General features: G+C 44.7%; 1 protein-coding gene across 1 annotated transcript in view; it reads left to right on the plus strand.

Annotated features, from left to right (window-relative positions):
• Positions 1–2,408: 2,408 nt before the first annotated feature.
• LOC102696088 (tenascin) overlaps positions 2,409–19,996 on the plus strand; it is a 140,033-nt gene continuing 122,445 nt past the window's right edge. The window contains exon 1 of the mRNA XM_069183553.1: positions 2,409–3,327. The gene's annotated coding sequence lies outside the window, so the exon portion shown is untranslated. The remainder of the gene's footprint in view (positions 3,328–19,996) is intronic.

The following is a 19,996-nucleotide window of genomic DNA, read 5'->3' on the forward strand; positions in this document are numbered from 1 at the left end:
CTGGATTGAGCTTGGTGGAGCAGGAGAGTGACCTCGGACCCGCTCTCTCTAAGAGGCTGCCACCTCCCCTTTCCTTCTAGTGCCGCCGAAGGCATGAATAAGACCCATGAGGCAGCCCCAGAGCCTGGCTCCGTGAATGTCAGTGTGCGTGTCTGTCTGCAGCAGGGGCAGGGCCCCTCAGAGCCGCTGTCTCTGCTTGTTAATGAAAATAAGGAAAGCACATATAGTAGAAACACAAAACGAGGGGAAGCCTTCTTTGCTCTAGCACGAGCCTCGGTGCCCTCGGCTATCAGATTTCTCTCCCCATGAGCGAGAGAGAGACGGGGAATGTTGACGTGCCGTCTGCCCCCTCTGGAGACGCGGTATGAATACGGCACTGGAAGGAGACGAAAGGGTGTCTCACAGAGCCGGAGCTGCAAACCCACAAGGCTCTGGGCCTGAGAGCCATTGGGCCAAGTCTGACATCCAGACAGGCTGCGGAAGGTCTCAGTTAATTACGCACAACACACAACAGTGTCCCGGCTCAGATCCTGTGCATGAGTACACGCAGTAGGTGTGTTCCTATGTCCCGTACATCCACAGCTCTAGAACGGCACATGTAAGAATTGGCAACTTTCATTGTCTGAGCTGTCATTCGCCAGGAGGAATGGACGTGCACCAGACTTTGCTGTCGAATGACATGTAGAGTTTGTTCATTCATTCTTTTTTTGCTGACATGCCAGTACTTGTGTCTGAGCCTGTGCTGTCTGAAGCCCTGGGCTCACCCCTGCACAGCTGTGTCCAGGGTTGTGTTCAGGGATGAGTTCAGGATTGTGTGCAGGGTCGTATTAGGGTTGTGTTCAGGTTGTGTTAGGGATGAGTTCAGGATTGTGTGCAGGGTTGTGTTAGGGTTGTGTTCGGGGTTGTGTGCAGACGCTCTGTTTTCCTTGTAGGTGTCTCCCGTCGTCTTTCCCAGAGAAAAGGCAGCATGTTCCTGCCGGACGAGGACCGCTGACGTGGAGCTGCAGGGAGATCTAAATTAAGAGTTTCGCAGAACATCTGCAGTCCAGGGAAAAAAGCCACATTCAAGAAAGTGAAAAGAAGCAGAAATATGGTTTTGATTATTATGTATTAAAGGCCGTTTTATGATGTTGGTACTTCTCACCAGATGTGGATTCAACTGATGTCTGACAGCATTCATAAATATATAAAACATAAATGTTTCATTTTCTATTGTTTGTACTATATATTTCTTTTGGAGAATAGAAAATATCTGTTCATTTTTGTTAGAAAGTCCTGCTCACAGCTCCCTGGCTGGCCTTGCGGGTGAGATGGCTCTCTGTCGGACTTCACTGCCTACCTTTCTGCTAAAACTCGAACTTTTAAAGCCAGACCTCTCACGTGCTTTTACCATACAAACATAAACATACTCGTATGCAATAGTCATTCTTACTTAAAAAGTTGTATTGCCTCAAAATCACACACACAAAGCAGCTTCATTCACAACATCAGATTTAAAAATATCCTTCCTCCCGGAAAAGACTTTTTTTCCCCCCGAGGGATTTCATCGCGTCATATGAGCTGCATAATTGGCTTTTGCACTAAATGCGTCTTTCATTGCTGCTGAACAGGGAAAAAAAAAAGATAATTGCGCCCCTTTCTCCTTGTGTTTGAGGTTTTTTTTTTATTAGAAATTGCCATTAAAGGGGGGAAAAGGACATTCCTGAGGAGTTACAGAACGGAAAGCGGAGTGAGGGCAGCCGGTGGGGCCGGCGGAGGTCCAGACGCGGCCGAGACAGGTGGGGGCGGACAGGACAGTCTTCACATGGCAAAGGCGGATCGCTCCCCCGAGAGATAATGCTGATGTTGTTCTCTGAGAGAAAAAAGAAACGAGGTCTACAGATTATTTTGTTCATTATTTTAGTTTACGCCGAGAAGGGGTTTTCCCCACTCCCTGACAGCACTCCGATTGGTTGGTCTAATTGCAGGGAAAAGCGGAATTGCGCTGCGTTCAGCACGTAGGCGCCGCCGCACTCGTCATGTACACGAAGACAAATCACTTGTAAAATGTGTTAATGTGAATGCCCCTGGTCTTTAATTTTTAATCAGGCACGTCAGCGATTTTGTGAGTTTATTGCAGTCTGTTGGAGTAGACTGGTGTTCTGTTAAGACGATCGTTTTTACAACCTATTCCCATGAAGCGTTTTTCACACAGGTCACACCATACGCTGTCTGCAATCGTGATGCATCTGAAATCGCACGTTTTTTCTCACGGATCTTTGCCTTTACGGTAGAAGTACGTCACATCCTGTCGGGGGCTCTTCATCTTCCGCTCTGGGGCGGGCGACACTGTACGGCGATTTTGCTTTCAAAACAATCCTCTGTACACGGTTCGGATTACCACCCGGGCCTGCTTGCTTCCTCATTTCTCATAAATAACTTTGGCACTTACCACTAATTGTACTACGTTTTTCTTTGGATTAGTAGGTTGCTATGTCATAACTTTGTCCTATGGCAAAAGTACAGTATGCGGTATGATGCAAAAATCGCATCCCTTTGAACGTATTTCTCAACAATGACGCTCTTACCACGTGTGAGCGTTCCCAACCGGTCTGCATTAAACCTTGTCTTGAAACGTTTCGCTTAAATATTCAGATAACTGGCTGACGCTGATGTTTTTATTCAGTTGTATGTTATTCATTATGTTATGTATGAAAGTTATTTAACTTGTTGCCGCTGCTGTTCTGAGCTTATGTTTGTGGTGTTTCCTTGATGTCTTGATGTATTGGAGCACGCATGCGAATAAACACTTCAGTGCACATGTGCAGATGACAAATAAAACTGGACTCAACCTGCAAATGTGCAGTAACGTTCTTACAGGCGCCGCGTTCACCGCGCATGCGCGTACCCTTTGGCGGCAAACCAGCCGTGAGCGCCGCAGCTCGAGAGCGTCCGAGCCGGTTATCGGTTTGCTTTCGCCGCCCGCTACAGGCCTACAAACGACTTTGTCCTCGGAACCGAGCGGCCAGGGCTCCCACCCCAGCGACCTGGACGGCATCTTTGCTGGCGGGCCTCCCCGGTTCCGGTCTGTTTTGTCCGTCCCGGCGGAGGAGACGCCGAGAAGACCGAGAAGACATGGCCGCCGCACCTGCCGCGCTCACACGGCCCTCATCCCGGAGCCCTGGGCAAGGGCATTTTCCGGGGCGGCTGAGCCAGAGGAGGAGGCTCGGTTTTGTCGTTTCCCCCCGTCGCTTTCGGCCCTTCAGCCGGGACAGGCCGGGCCCGGCGGCTGCGCCAACGGAACCCGCCGGCAGGAAAGCGAGGGAGGCGGCGGCGGCCTGAGGCGAGGTACCCTACACTCTTCCCGTTTCCCGCCGGTTAGGGCGACCAGGGTCGAGCAGAAGCGTCCTGCTCATTTTAAGACTTGGGTTTTCCTCAAAGCTGAATAAAATTACCTCAGACGTGTGAGCCGAGTGAAGTTAAGCGGAGGTCTGGTGGCCCCGGTTTCACGCTTTAACCCTTCCCGTGACTCCTCAGCCTTGGCGGCTTGTACGGATCTCTATGATTTAGTAGTATTTGGCTTGTTAAGTAATGCTGTTTGCATTTATATAAACGCAATACTGTAAAAACATGCCGTGGTGTGACAAACTATTTCTTTGCTCTTGCTTTCTAAAAGCGTACCTTTCGGCAAATATCTGCGCTACACTACCTAACCTTATAATCAATATAAAAGACGTACATATAGAGAGAGATACGTAGGTGTGTCGGTTGGTATAGCTAGATAAGGCAGTCCTATACCGGAGCCACAAAAAGTCGCAACGTCTCCTAATGAGTTTCAAGGATACCGTTAAGAGAGCTGATGTGTGATTTAACAGCCATTGAAAAAGTCCGGTCTCGATGTCTTTCAGGAATGATGCAGGTGGCAGTTGTTTTGTTCGTAGTCTGTTACCTTCGATGTATCCTGCAGTTTTTATCGTGGTCGTTGGTTTTATGATGGCGTTGTTGTGCATAAGGGGGCGGGTCGCTCGTATTTAGCTGGTCCTGTAAAGCAAGTTTCTCTCCTAGCGACACCTTTTCAGAAAGAGATAACAGCCCAGCGAGCCGTGGTTTTATCGATTTCTGCAGGTGATTCACTCAATCATCATTAATTTAACGCCTCGCCTGGACGTTTCACTGTTTCAGTTCGTAGAGCTTATTGGCATGACCGATGAGTTAAACAGTTGCTAAAGCATTAATGCAGCTTTCAGACGCCCATAGTCAGGCATGCTTGTCTGAAAAGCGGATGCACGGTGCCCATCTGTGTAACCAAAGTGATGAGAGCACCTGAGTATACATGCTTGATGCCGGGTCAGAAACTAATATCTGAGAATGAATATTCAGTGAACGCTGGTCCATGCACATTCAGGTACTTGTGGAGGTCATTTTAGATTATGAAATGGTGTACAGGAGCCCCATGTCTGTTTTATTCCCTGTATCAGATTTCAAGTTGTAATGAGGCCCAGACATCCATTTTGTTTTGGAATTTACGAGTGTTTTCACAAGAAATACCCACAGAACACGTGGGCTATCTCCTTTCCATTTACTTCCCTCTCTCGCCATCATTTTTAATCCACGCGGTGGGGCACTCCAGTTGGGAGTGTTAATGTGTCGTCTCTTTGCTCCAAACCTGGAGCCGTTATTTATGTCTGTTATGTAACTTAGCAAAGTCGCAGCCGTGTAACATGAATATACATTAATGCGAGTTGTGGTTCCTGGGGGGTCGGGGGAGAGGAGTGTGTGTGTGGGGGGGGCCGGCTAGACTGTTAAATTTAGGGAAACGCATAGCTTCCAGATGACATCAGAGGAATAACCCCAGGTTAACCCCTGGTGACCTGTAGCACTCAGCTTTGATTTTCCAGTACTCACTTCGGTTTTTTTTTTAGTAGCTCTGTTAAATCCTACACATTGCTGCCATTCACTGCCATGTACAGTGAAAATGCTGGAAATCCTTAATGGCACAAAAAGGCTACTTTGAAGCCTCCTGCAGAAATAGGTGCTCAAGTGAGAGAGTTGGTTTATCTTGCTCGGTGCCGTACACTTAATTGTAAAACCACATGCCTTGGCTACGTGCTGCAGCAGCTCTCTCACTTTGTTGCTCATTCTTTTACTCATGTAGGATCTGTTCACAACCTTTCAGACAGTTTGATTAATTTTGTGGGATATGAAGTGTGTCCCAGGCAGACTTGTAAAAGATCTTGTTAAGGTAAACAGTTTCATTTTTAAGTGCTGGATTTTTTTCTGGGGGGGTATTAGTGACAGATTTTCCAATCATAAATCAAAGTTGTTTTTTCCCAGAGAAAAACCTTTTTTTTTCTTTTAAAAAGCTTCCGAGGAGATTTTGCCAACTGTCATAGCTGGTCTCTCAGAATTGCTAAATAGGGTCAGTATTCTCTCTACTTACAATGGTTGACTTCAGACGTCCTCGGTATTAACCTGTTATTTTATGATTTTTATTTTATTGAACATATCTGAAAGTTCACAGAAACCTGGGGCCTAGCTTTAATAAAAAGTTCCCTAAGTAGTTAAAACAAAACACCATGCAGGCAGCAGAGGAAGGTAATGAGAAATGGTGTCTGTCCTGTTTTGTCTTTACAGAGTAGGTCCAATCTAGAAAGTTGAAGACAGATCCACCCATAAGTGCTGTAAAAGAAAGCCTGTCTAGTCAACTGATATCCAAACACTGCGATATAAAATAATTTCTTCCATTAGACTGGAATCCCATTCAGGGTGTATCCAGCCCATTTCCCGCAGGGACAGGCCTCGGCTCACTGTAGTCCTCTGTCGGACTAAGCACCTAGTGACATGCACCTGGCTCAGACATGTATCATATCTTTCTTTTATTTTTTTTAAACATATTAGCATATCACCAATGTGCAGCTGCCTCAAAACAGGTAGGGGCCATGTCACCAGTTCCCAGTCATATCTTTCTGATCTTCCACCCACTACACGCTACCAGTCCTCCAGGAATGATGGGCGTGGACCATTGCACTGAACAAATGCAAAAAAGAGGGTGGCCTGACAGTATGGCTGTTTGTACTCTACTTGTAGTCTCATACCACTAAGTGCCCAGAGTCAGACAGCATGACTTATGAGGTTAGGCTGCAGATTCGTACAGAGGTGCTCTGTATCCCCCTGTCTCTGTTCCACCAAGTCAAGAAGAACTTCTTTATAAGCGCCTGACCAACCTGGTACGCACTAGCCACGCTCTAGAGTGCACCTTGGTTTTCTGTATCTACCCTCCCATTTCACCTTAATAGGCTAAAGCAAGAACCATAAGGGTTTCACAAGTTGAGCTGAAGTCAGTAACCCTCCTGTCCTTCATCATGTGGCATGACTCACCTTTGACCTCTGATTACTTTCTAACCTGAGATGTTGCTTTGTGGAGTCCTGTGGTTAGGTACCTTAACCTAAAGTATACCATTATAAGAATGTTGAAGTATACAGCCACATACATGGTTATGTGAAGCCTGCAGGTATATTATTGTGATCTGCAAAGAGGTAAAGTATATTAAAAACACTACAGTTGTTAAGTGCATTGGGTGACTTAGACCAATCTCTTTACACTGCACTGATATTGCTGCACACTGCATTAATAATAGCTGAGCCCTCTAGATCAGATGAAAAATTGCAGTACAGGAAAACAAAAAAAAGATAGACATGAGAGGAGGCCATTTGGCACATCTTGGTCAAAGAGTTGTGTCCCAAGAATTACATCAGGCTGTTTTCTGAAGGATACCAGTGATTGGCTTTCAACAGCAAGACATGCTGGTTTGTTCCAGACTCCCTCAGCTAATTTTTGTAAGTAATAGTGCCTCTGACTTTTTAAGTCTCAGATGCACCTGTGCTTTGTCTCTGCTGGTGTGCTGGTTACCTCATTTCATTGTGGTTGTGGGGGAGGCTTCTGAGTGCTTTTCCATAATTTTTAAAACTAAATGAGTGTAACCTACTACCCCTTATTAAGTAAACCTGATTCTCTTGATTACACCTCCCTGATCTGATAAATGCTCTCCCTGCTTTAGGACAGATGTTAAGGACACAGGGAGTTTGGACTGTTCCCTCCTGTTGCTGGATTCCCCACTGACTCACTGATTTACCCCCCAGGGTTTTGCTATTAATGGGACAGTGAAGGGTGACTAAGCTCATCTGTATCTGCTGGATGAATATGACCTCACCGGTGTCAACAGCATTCTGCTTCTTACTGTTGTCTGTTTTATGAATTTGTAACTGCACTAATGATCTGGGTATCTTACAGACTAAACAGTGTAGCCAATGTGTAATTTAGTCAGATATGCTTCACCCTCTGGTTAAAGCATTCCAGCCCTTACATCACTTTTGGATCAATTTTGTTTGACTTAATTAAAAGCAGTCTGGTTGGTGCTGTCAAATGCAGACTTTTAAACTCGGCTTAAGACTTGCACTGTCCCCCCTCTGAGGTGGTTAGGCCAGGCGAGGTTGCTACTAGTCTTCAGGCTATTGAGCCTGTTTGGTCATTACTAGCTGATTGATCCTATCTCATCCAGCTTGGCTGGGGTATGAGCTTCAGCATCAAGGCTGGGTGCTTGTTTTATACTCCCACAACCCTTTTCTGTGAACAAGTGCTTCCTGTTCTCAGTTTTAGAAACCCTTCCAGTTAGATGCCACTTGTGTCTTCGGGTTTCTGTCTTCACTGTTTATTCTGAAGGAGTCTGTTATGTTGACTTCAGTGCCTTTTGAGTATCTTGACTACTTCGGTCAGGTTCCATCGCGATCGACTCTGTTCATGACGAGAAAGGTTCAGTTCCTTCAGCCTGGTCAGTGGGGGACATTCCATTAGGTTATGGAATATAGCTGTTTATTCTCCTCTGGACTGGTTCCAGAACAGTCATTTATGTTCTGTGATGTACTGACCAAAATTGTGCACAGTACTATAAATGAGGAACAAGTACAGGTTAGTTCTGCGTTTTTGCTGTTGAGCCTTCTTCAGGTGTTGTTTCTTCTTCCTGTTTTCAGTGTGGAATGAAACTTTGTTTCTTCCTTTGCAGCCAGTGCACAAGGACACAGCTTTCCACTCTTAACATTGCGAGGCCTTGCTGCTGCATTATACGGTTTGTTTCATATCATCTCTTGATTTTAATTTTATACTTTTAACTGTAAGTCCTCATTTTAATTGACTTTTTAATTGCCTCCCAACATTATCGAGATGCTTTAAGAGATGTTATTGTAAACACCTAAGTCTTTTTCAAAGATAGCCTCCTCTATCTCAGTGTCTACTATTTTAGTTGATAAGTTTTTGCTATCAGCAGGTAAAACCCTGCACTTGTCTTCATTAAACATCATCTGCCAGGTGTTTGCCCAGTCTTGAATTTTCTTTAAGACTTTTATGGAAAGTCTAATTTTGTCGAAACCTGTAGCCCGAAGGAGCTGTTGCTCGGAATATGTTCATATGATGTCACTCCAGCAACATTAAAGAGATCTTTCCAAAGTGTCTGTGTAAGCCCTGTAATTACTAACATTGAAAAACTGTTCATAGTAAAAAAAAACCTCTTTTGATTGCAATGGCCTCTTATCTGACCTGGAATAAAGTCTGCATTGTCTTGGATCTTGAAGCTTGTTATTTTAATTTACTGTCATCTTGCACAAAAGATAAATTGAGCTGTTTATGTGCTACGCTGGCATTTAACTATCTTTTTATCCCCTGTTCTGGGGGAGACGGCTTAGATGCTTCATGGAAGGCAGTTAAGTCCACCTACAGCCTCACTCAACACTTTACAGCTAGCACTGGCGATGAGGAGTAAGAAAAAGAAATTGTTCGCTATTGTACTGCAAGCACAATTACTTGAAAAATACATAATGTCAAAATTCTTATGTCTATGTGCCGCTTAGCAACGTCATTTCAGTATCAATGATTCTTTGTTCCTTCCTGAAGCATTAGTTTTCATTAATAATGACTTTTCTAAAGGTTGGTTTGCCCTCAGTAATGTGTTTCAGATGCAGAATTAAGTCAAATTAATGGTGCTGTCAACATTCTCCAAGCCATATTAGCTCTGCGGGTTGGTTAATGCTGTGTAAAATCACTATGAAAGAGTTTGATTGTGAAATTATATCCTTAATGTTACAACTGTTAGGAAAAATTCTCCTTTCAGTGTTTTAGATCCAGATGGTACAGAAAGTACATTGGAGATATTTTCTCAGCTACACAATAGCTATGAGCTCGAATTGTACAGCCCTGGTTTGCTGATTTCATCTTCTGAGGCTGAATGAAAAAGTCGAAAAGAAGAAGTCTACGGGATCACTCAGCAGCAGCTCTCTCGCACAGTAGCGCAGCCGCATAAATTCTGAGTTTTGTCTGCTTTTGACAATTTTATGGACCAGCTCATAATCGGAGAGCTGGTTTTAATGGGGTTTAAGAATGCCGAGCTGATGTCATACTTTCCATTATTTCAGAACCCGACCTGAGGGGTTACAAACTGCAGAGCTGAGGTCCTTGCTCCCCCTTATTTTCCTGTGAACTTTTCCAGTCTGTGTAAACTGTCTGAGAATTGTGGCTGGTGAGTTACAGTGTATTAGGCAGGCTAATGGCATCTAAATTGCCACTGATAAGTGAACGAGGCACTTGTGTCCACTTATTATTTCTCCAGCAGACATTGCCAGGCTTGTGAGTAACTTTGCTTTTTTCTCCCTCACCGAACAGTGCTGCTGTCTCAAATGCAGAAGCCTGTAACCCTGGAACACTATCAGATAATCCTGAGGCAACATGTTCTTCTTTTAAGCTTGAAGTGTTGTTTCAGCACCCTATCAAAGCCCCTGGCACTCTATAGTACCCATAGGCTTCAGTCGTGTTTTTTTTTTTAAGTCAGCTTAGTTTTGTAATGATGTTATGTTTCATTAGGATCAAAGCTACTGTATCTCCTGCGCATGAAGTGTTGGGCCCTGTTCTTATGCTTTTGTGTTAAATCTAGATTTTTCACTTCAATATACAAGCAGTCACACTCGTCAGACCTCAGGCAACCAACAATTCCCCCCCTCTGCAAGACTGGGCCTTTTCATTGCAGACCAGGAGTCTGTCAGCTGTGTCTCCCTGCCTTGTACTGCTGGTGTTTCATGTGCAGCAAATGAAACCACACATGGAAAAGTAAATAAAATGTCGATGTTAATGTATAAGAATGCCAGACGCTCAGTGTTTGACCCCCAGCTGTCAACTTCAGTGCTAATGGAGTGTAGCATGTCTGGAGGTCAGAGGTCAGATAGTTTTTTTCCCTGGGTTCCTTGGGGACTCGGACAACAATATGCTACTTCAGGGTGGATTAACGTGCCGGATCATGGGGGTATTTAAATATCCCGCCTCGGGAATATTCACAGGCTTTCTTTACCCTCATGGCATGCACTTCGTGTCCAACGGAAAACATCCATCCTTCGCACCATGTACTCGCCCAACCCCCCCCCCCCCCCCGACTTTGTATAAATAGTGGGGTCTCATGTCCCTCCCAGCCTCTTGACACCCATCTCAAGTTACCGCAGCCCCAAGGGTAGCCTGATAAATAGGTGACATCTTGTGTTATGAACTGCCTGAGTGGTTTTTCCCCCCTTATAGCACTAGAAATTGGATCTCAATGGGTCCTTAACCTCATCTGCTCTTAAGAGAGAGAGAGGTCATTTGTCTGAATCCCTCACAGTGTGAAGTAGAGAATAATGTACACAGTTATCAGATACCCAGAATAAAACAAGTCTAGTGCACAAGATCACAGTAAAAAGGCTATGAAAAATCTATGAGAGATTTAATACAGATTTCCAAATATATTAACTATGTATCTGAAATTGTCTGTGTATATCACTTTTAGGCGAAAGCATACGATTGAACAGTATAGATAGAATTCTTATTGGAATGATTAGCAGATGGAATATTTCGATTTCATTACCATAATAAGCATCGTTTTTCATTCTTCAGATGCATCTGGATGCGAAGCCACACAAAGACCTTTTTCTTCCGGTCGTGTGGAAAAGCTGCCGAGCTCTGCGTTCTTGCTTGGCGCTGCGTGGCGCCTGGGGGTTCTCGGCTCAAGTGCTAATTCAGCCCATCGGGGTGTGGGCGTGCTGCGCACCGACACAGGCCCCTTTTCTGGACGAGCCCTGAAAGCAAAGCTGCCCCCCCCTTTTCTAAGACAGAAAAAAAGGACGCCTTTGAGAGTTTTCCTCTGAAAGACCAGAGTGGTGACCTCACTGTTTAGAATATGTTTCTCAAAGACGGCAGGAGAGGGGAAGTGAATCACAGCCAAACACACAATGTCTGTCCGGCCTCAGGTATTGGCAGATGTACTGTGAGGGGGTTTCCTGCAGTGGTGGCGCTACTGTGGGGTCGTTCAGTGTGTGCAGTCGTGGAGGGTAATCCATGGACTGGAAAGAGCTCTTTCTTTAGGACTGGGATTTACCATAGGGTAGCAGAAACTGGAATAACAACGTTATTCATCATAAGTTCATTTTCAACTCTTTTATATCCCCAATTTAAATAGAGAGCCTTTTGCTTTTATGTTTAAAACTTAATATTTAAATATTAAACTTTTGCAGAAGGGATTTTCAAAGATTTCCCTTCACGGGAAGGTCTCTGTGTTGGAGCTGCTATGTTACAAGCAACGTCCCAGTAGGGGTAAGGCCCTCAAAAACCTAATATGCTCTTTTACCCTTTTGGTTCTTATAGGTTCTTAGTGATATCTACATTACATTATGTAAGAGGGGTCTCTTTGACTGCTTTTCCAGTTATGGAACGCAATCACAAGGCTTCTTCATTAAGATCTATAGGGCTTATAAAGTTAAGAGGACTATTCATACTGTTGTACCATGAAGGCTGTGAGTCATGGAGCAGTGAGATTGGGACAGGGTCACTGTCCATTAGGAGGTGGACTAAAGTTTTACTGATTTAATTAGGTGATTTATCAGATTGCAGCCACTGTTAGATGTGCTGAAGGAATAGTGATCTCTGGTCTTAGATCTTTTTTGTAATAAATGGATATTTGTGGAATGAGGTCTTGTGTGAGGCTGTCTGTCAACCAGTGAGCAGAGAGCACGATGTGTCATTTTACAGGGCAAGGAAGCGGTGTGTAAGCCTATGAAAGGAACTGTGGGAACATGTTCGGATGTGGATTAAATGGAGATTAGCCGAAAATGCTATAATTTATTCTCGCTTCTAAGGATTCTTGCTCACCTCTGCTAAGATAAATTAGCAGAGCTCTGGCCTTTGAAAACCTGTAGTGGAGACCGTTGGTTTGGGGTGCTGTTGGGAAACACTGATATACCGTACACAAGAGAAGTCAGTATTGAACGTGAACAGCAGATTTGTCATATATGAGAACTGAAAGACTCTTATGTGCTTGCAGAAGAGGAAAAGGGCATGATGTCATCATTTTTAAAATCAATCCCTGGGGATTAAGAAGTATTTGCCCTAGCCTTCTGTTGATATTTGGAGACCTCAGACTGGCTCCTCGGCAGGGATCTCTGTGCCCGGCTGTAGAAAAATTAAGACATGTTTGTCTGGATGGGTAGGTGATGAATAATGAAAACAATCATATGGATGAAGACAAAATAGCAGCAGCTTCTGTCTCTGGCGACTGTATTTGCACTTTGGAACATTGTAGGAGATTTACTTTTTTTTTTTTTACAGACAAGTATTTATCCAAGGAGAAACATATATTAAAATAAAATTCCATTGCGCCAAATCTCTTGAAGTTTTATGTTGACTGCTGGGGACTGTTTATACTGAAAATGTCTTTTTTTAAATACATATTTACTTGAACCTGTCTCAAGAAGAGTCCTTCTCGCTTCTTCAGAACTGGGTGGATGATGTAATGGCTACCAGCCCCCTCAGCACACAGTCCGTATCCACGGTTACGCTGTTGGCTTCTGGGACATTGTTGATCAGAATCACATCATCCGCTGTGCAATTCATCATGAATGTGGCGCAGAACCAGCTGACTCTGGTGTTGGGGATTCAGTTAATTCTCATGTTCTGAAGCAGACCCGCTGGGCTTTAAAGCGCTGTCCATCAGCGATGGAGTGGCAATGAAACCTCCGCCAAAGGGAAAACTACAACTGTCCTGGCAGCTACAGGAAAGTGCTTTTAGAACTGATAACATCTGCCACTGCAGTTAAAAGGTTGTGGGGGTGTGGAGCAAGCTTTCCAGCCATGTCATGGAAGCCAGGGTATCGGTTTTAAGAAACAGCTGGATGAGATCGTTGGATGAATTGGGTCCTGTCAAATGGCCTCCTGTCGTTGTAACGTTGTAACTTATGATCATGTTCTTAAATAAAAACTCAGTGACATTTTATAGGGCTGCCTATATGGAGAAACCCAAGTTTAGTGAGGTTGCGTCATAGAAACATTAATGAAACGCAGCCATTTTTACCAGAAAGGTGATTTATTCATTTGGTGTTCCTTAGCGTGGGACACACTGGTGGGAAATGACATCTGTCTTTCATGACACGGTGGCTGGACCGGTGCTCCCAGCCCTGGTATTTGCGAGCTGGCACATGCAGAGGTTGAGGGTGCAAACAACTGGTAAAAGCCGAGGGTGGGAGCGTGCGGTACCAGCTGTTAGTGGTGCAGGGCGAGAGACTGGCGTTCTTCTCCCAGGTGGATCTGAACCCACAGCGCCTCATGGTGGATTGCAGTGCAGATTAACTGGTCTGTCCAAGAGAATGAGCTGCTGGCCACCGATGAGCACAGAGTCAGGCCCAATCCACCATCCAGCAGTACCCAGACATTCATTATGGAGCCTAGCAGTGCCAAGACATCTGATGTTTCCCTCCACTGGCTCTCAGTGCAGAAGGTCTCCGCCCTGGTCTGGAATGTGGTGTACTCTGAGAGACTTTCCCGATGTGTGTGAGCACAGAGCTTTCCCAGTGGCACAGGAAAGCGCCAGAATATCTGCTTTTCACAGTTTGCATTGTGAACCGCACCTGAAGTCATCACTTTCAGAAACATGAAACCCTCATGCGGGTGCATTGAATTGTACTGTAATCCACGTGAGTAAGTTTAGCCACGTTAAGTGCATTTGTGCTTCTTTGCCTTCCTTTGAGATGATCCTTTTGATCATCGAGATGATGCAGCATTGCTACAGCCCATATTCACCCGAGAGGACCTTAAGATTTCACTAGTGATCTCAAAAGACTCCCCCAGGGCAGAGGAGTTGAGGCGAGAGACGCAGAAAAGCGTGGGACAGACTGCTGTTATAAATATCTGGGTCTGTATCGGAACTTGCACTAAAGCGCAAAACTCATTTTGTCCAGCTTTAGCCTTTTAATTTGTTTCAGTTGGAAGCATTGAGTTCTGAGCGGGTTATGAATAAGTGTGGTTTAAGAAAAAAAGCTTAAACAAGGGACGCTCATTATGCTTAAATCATTTTTCATGTGCTTTAAAGCTGTTCTGCATATCACTTATGCACATCTGAGTTCCATTATGCAGATAGTTAATGCTTGCAAAAATAGAGTAACTTTTCTTTCCTACTGCATGATTGGTCTTGGTAGTGCTGAATCGCTACCAGATGCTTATTATTCCTCTGGGTTAATTCTCACCCCCTGGAGTGCTGTGGTGTGATTAAGATACCAATCTAAACAAAGATGAAGGGGTTTTTCTTTACTGTATTTACAGGGGCTCATGCTATAAGGGACCTTATTAAAATTATAGTACACATGGTACAAAAAAAGATTCTGTAAAGTATTTTATTCCTCTGTAAAATTGCGCTGCAATATTGCATTCCTTTCATCAACTGTAAGTTGCTTATCCCGGTGAAGGTCAGATGCTACCCTGGAAAACCAGTATACACAGTGGGTTTGACAGCATATGGCCACTCTGTTGCTCTATCTCAGGGCCACAGAGACGGGGGCAACTTAGAGGGTCTGCTCAAACCCAGCCAGCATGTCTATGGGATGACACCCTGAGGACTTAGAGAAAATCTGTGAGAACATGGGGAGAACATGGAATCTGACCAGGAACACTGAAGCACTGAGACAATAGTGCAAAACATGATTTGTTGGGCCACAGAAACTTTGCAGGTGGAAAAAGTGTTTTTCACTTGCTTTCCCAGTATCCCAATGGACAATTACATAGTATGTAAACTGTGACATTCGTTCCCATAGGCAAACCCTTGGCCTGTACATGATCACCTAGATAAAATACCAAAGAAAGAATACGTCTTTCATTTTAAGATTTCTTGCTATTTGTGTACCACATGCTCATGCCTGTCAATTATTTTAAAGATTTGATTTGTTTTGCTTTAGGGAGCCAACAGGAAATTTCTCTTTTTTTATTCATCTGAGGCTGAAAAAAAAGATGGCGTGATTATGGCTTAGTGTGTAAATTCATACACAGGATAAATCAAATAATTATGCAAGGTAGCAGTAACTTACATGTAATTGATCTCCATAGTGATGCTTTATATTCATATCTTTGAATGTAAGCAACCAAAAAGAGCAAAGGTCTTAGTGTCTCTTGGATAATGTCATTGAAATCTCCAATGTAGTAATATTATTTTGTGGCCTTTTACAGTAACATTATTCCCTTAACAGTAAAAATGTAGAAGTCAGAGAATTGAGGAAAAGTTATGCTACCTCATTCTGCAAAGTCTTCTGACAAAATATGAGCTAAGTGAGGGACTGGATAAGAGCCACTGTTGGCGTTCTAGGAAGTATTTTTGTTATTTATGAAGAATATGAGATCTGGGGACCAACAATATTGATTTACTTCACATTCTATCATGTTGACATGTATTTTAAGCACAGGAGATGATTCTTAAAATCCTGCTTGGAATGAAATGTTGGTTTGAAGTTCTTGTATTTATCTAACATTCCCTTTGAAGTATGAGGACTGACATTTTTTATTTCTCTGACTGTCCAGTCATAGTCTGGAAGGGCTGGTGTGTCTGTGGGTTCTCATTCACATTCATCTCTTGCTTTAGCTGGTTACTGGCTTAACTGGACCAGCTTAACAGCTTCTCCCAGCTCTTCAGGTGGTGCTAACTTAAAGAGACCTAAAAAAAAAGACTGTACAACCCTGCTTTAGGAGAACCAGAAAATTACACTGATACTGTATTGGTCATCGCATATGTGTTGTATTGCCATATTGTGAATCTGTTGATGCTTAGCTAGAGTGAAGTATTACAGTTCTGTGACCATGGGAAAATGCTCTGGAATCTCTTTTCTCAATTTTCTAGTAGCAAAAGTGTTCACTACAGCTACTGAAGCAGGCTGGGGAACTGTTTGGTTCGGGACTGTTGTGTAGCACAGTAGCACAGTGCAGCCAGTGCAGTCAAGGCTGAAGTGCAGCCATGACTCTGCATTTCCGAGCTGCATAAGAGCCCTCCTGTTCTCAGTCCCCGGGATGGCTCTGCACGTCCCAGAGGATCTGGTCCTGCCATTCTCCGAGTTTGCATTAAAACGTGTTGTCTCGACTTGAGCTACAGTTGAGGAAGGTAATTAAAAGAAAGACAAGCTTGCAGTTTTGGAGATGAGGCAACTGCTGTAGACCGTTCCTTCACCAATGTGCCTGCTAGTGTTTTTTCTGGAGGAGTGTCTTTCTGTCTGTTTCCATGATGGTTGCTGACCAGAAGTGTATTCTTTTATTATTTATTTTTTTCCTTACCATTATTTCTTGGTCATGTTTTTGTAATTTTAAGGAGGGGGGGTATGGGTGTTAGAGGCCATCAGGACCTCCTGTTGTGGTATTGGGATAGATTGCATGCTCTGCTTTCCAGATTCTCAGGGAAAGGAAGTGGCTGTGTACACGGTGTTCCGTTCTGCAGTGCGAAAGATCTGTGGGGATCTTAGCTGAGCCGGACTTTACATTTTATTTCTGCTCCTTTGTTCTGCAGTCACTGTTGTTTGGTTTTATCCTGAAACTCCTGTATTTTGGCATTCATGTGAAGAAAGTCTGGACTCTCCATATAGACTTCAAGATTTAATTTATTCTAGTGTTCCCCTTAGACAGTGTAAATTGAGTTTTGGCCCCACAATTATGCAGTTACTTACAACTTGGCGTTTGGTGGAATGACTTGCAAGTCCCGGAAAACACGGTATTCCGACTATCCTACTTTCCACACTAATAAACTCCTTATATGTAATTCCCTTTTTGCCATTTCAGGGTGATAAAGGGATTCAGTTTCTGGCAGAAAATTTTAATGAGGGTTTGTTCAAGTGCTTGCTATTTCATTACGCGGCACCTGGCACCTCTTGCGTGTCCATTTTGCAATCCATGCCGATGGCGCCCCCAGGGGGGCAGTGTCGTCTGCGTGATCGGTGAGTAATGGGACTATATGCCTTTTTTTATTGGGACAATAGAAGTTCAGCTTCAAAAAATCCTAATCATCAAAAGATTCCTTTGCTTTCTCTCACAGTGTATGAGACCCATCCAGTACATGACCGTATGATCTAGTCCCGAGTCCTTTGTGTGCTCTCTGTTCAGGGGTGTTGTGGGTACTTATTCACGTGCTTTGAAATCGTTTCTCCTTCTCTGGCCATTATCCTAAACAATGAAGCTCCGAGCTCTCAGCTGACGTTCTTGCTGAATGATCATTTGGATCATGCTCCCTTTCAGATGTAGGCATGCATCTGTTTGGTTGGTTTTGCCACAGCTAAACATACATTAGTGCTGCATTGTGTCTCTACATTCCCTCCCCTGCTATCAGTGGATCTGGTGCTGCCTTGGTGTTGTATATAGGCAGCCAAAACTGCTCAGATTCATGGGTTTTGGGTGCTTTGGAAATTTGTGGTGCTGCGGATGACAGCCACACAGTGTGTCCAAGTAGCTTCGGGGTCCTTTGGTAGAAATTCGGACGGTGTTAGTGAAGTTTTGCTATGCCGTTTTATTAGAAACAGGTTCACACCAAGCAAAGTGATGTGACTGGTGGCCTCATTAACACGTCTTAGCCTTGTCAGGACGATCATTCTGGTGTTGCCTGCTGAGCCATTGAGCTGACAGTAAAATCAGACACCCACCTCCTCTGTTGGAAGACATTTAAGATGATTTTTTAAAACGTGGTTTGGTATTCCAAAAATGAGATCAATTCTTAGAGTAAGGTTTAGTGTAAAAGCTTGTTTGTTGGGATCTCAAACCTATCAAATTTATTCTGGATAGAGAAATAAGTCATGGTCAACATGATCAACAATTCTTGATAGGCAGTGGAGTTTTTCAGTTTTTCTATGCAAATAGAAAATCACGAAGTCCCTGTAGATGTGCGGATATCAGTGCAGGGATTTTCATTCTCGCTGCTCCATTTCAAGGAGCTGTTGTGCTTAAACTCCCACTGCTAAGTGTGTTTTAATGTAATGCCACCTACATGACCCCTAGCTCTTTCTACACCTCATTCACTAGAGTAGAAGCCTGATGAACTTTTAGCTCTTCAGTGCAAAAGCTTTTAAATCACAGAGATTCAACAGATCAATAGGATGTGTTTCTAAATAAACATTTTAAAAATAGCCTCCTATATATTTTTTTTTTCCAGAGCAAAAAGAGTGTAATCCACCAGACCTGCATATCTAGTGGTGAATGGCTGCTGTAGAGTTTGTTCGTGTTTGAATGCGAGATGATTGCTGTTGTGGGCGACATGGGGATGTGGCTGTTGGTGCTGCTGCCTCACAGCTTCTCCTGGGTAAGAGTCTGTCCTGGGCCTCTTTCTGTGTACATGTTCTCCTCGTGTGTCTGAGTGAATTTTCTCCAGGTGCTCTTTCTGGTTCAGGTAATCGGTGCTTACAAATTGTGCATGTAGTAATTACTGACAAACACATTCCTGACCATAGCTCACATAGGCAGCCAGGAGCATGAAAAGAACAAAATAATGCTTTCTTGTATCAAATCATGGAGGAGCAGCAAATAGAACAAAGCTCAACAGGATGTTACCCACAAATATAGGAATTCAAACACATGTGCTTGTTTGGGGGAAGGGGGTGCATTGGTTCCCTGTTCCTTCAGTCAGCTGTGTGATGATGTCAGCGGGGGAAAAACCTCTCGGTCACCCTTCCAGTGCACGGCCTGGCTAGAACGGGCCCAGCTGTCCGGAACCGGGTTCTTTTGCTCCGTCTGTGCGTGAGGGCTGTCGGGTCAAGTCCAGGTCCGCAGCCTGACGGGAGTTTTCCACTTCCACTGGCAGCGGCGCACAGTGAGGATGACCTCGTCCGGGAGCTATGTGCTGAGCCGGCGCAGGCAGCATGGAGCGCAGCTCGAGCCCAGCCGGCGCGCAGTCAGAGGGGAGACTCGCTTGGTGAGCACACATGGGTAGACGTTTAGTCATTGATGTTTCCCGGCAGGAGGAAGAGTGCGTGACGGACGCGCAGTTGTGCAAATGGTGGCTTTCATTATCAGCGTTTTCAGCAAGGGACTGATTTGCGTTACTGCTCGGAAACAATGAGTTGCGGGCAGGCTCGCACAAAATGAGAGCTGGTTCACTTGGCGGGGAGGGAAGGGAGTCTCGTCTCTTTTTTTTTCCATGCGGGACTCCTCTGGCATCCTGCTGAGGGGCCTGTGTGTGGGGTGGGGTGGGGGGGCTGCCCCTCACACCAGCTATGGGGCTCGAACACGTGGGTGGCGGCTGGAAGCGGGCCTGTGCGTCTGCTCTTCTTGTTACCGCTGGAAGCCGCAGAGCCGCGTAAATCACCCCTGACTGACGCGCGGCCGCGGGGCCTCAGCCCGGGGAGCGGCTGCTGCAGGTGTGTCTGGGTAGCGGGGCAGGAAGCCGCAACAGTTTTCCCTGGGCAGCAGGGCCTCACTCATACGACCCGTCGGCCTCTGTCCGACATTCTGGAAGCTGCGTAGATGTGTTAGGTGTGTCATTGCGTTTCCTGCTCTAAAACAAGTGTGCGGTTCCTGTGTTTTCTTTTTTTAATTTAGCAAAGTGTTTAATCTTTCTTGACGTCCCATCGGGCGTGCTTTCCGGCTCATTCTCTGAGGTTTGGAGGCAGCGAGGCTACTGGTACTGCTTGTCCAGGCAGGCGTGCAGGAGCTTAAACGCCGTTGTGAGCC

This window comes from Lepisosteus oculatus, chromosome 24 (assembly GCF_040954835.1).
Source record: "Lepisosteus oculatus isolate fLepOcu1 chromosome 24, fLepOcu1.hap2, whole genome shotgun sequence".
NCBI classification, from domain to species: Eukaryota; Metazoa; Chordata; class Actinopteri; order Semionotiformes; family Lepisosteidae; genus Lepisosteus; species Lepisosteus oculatus.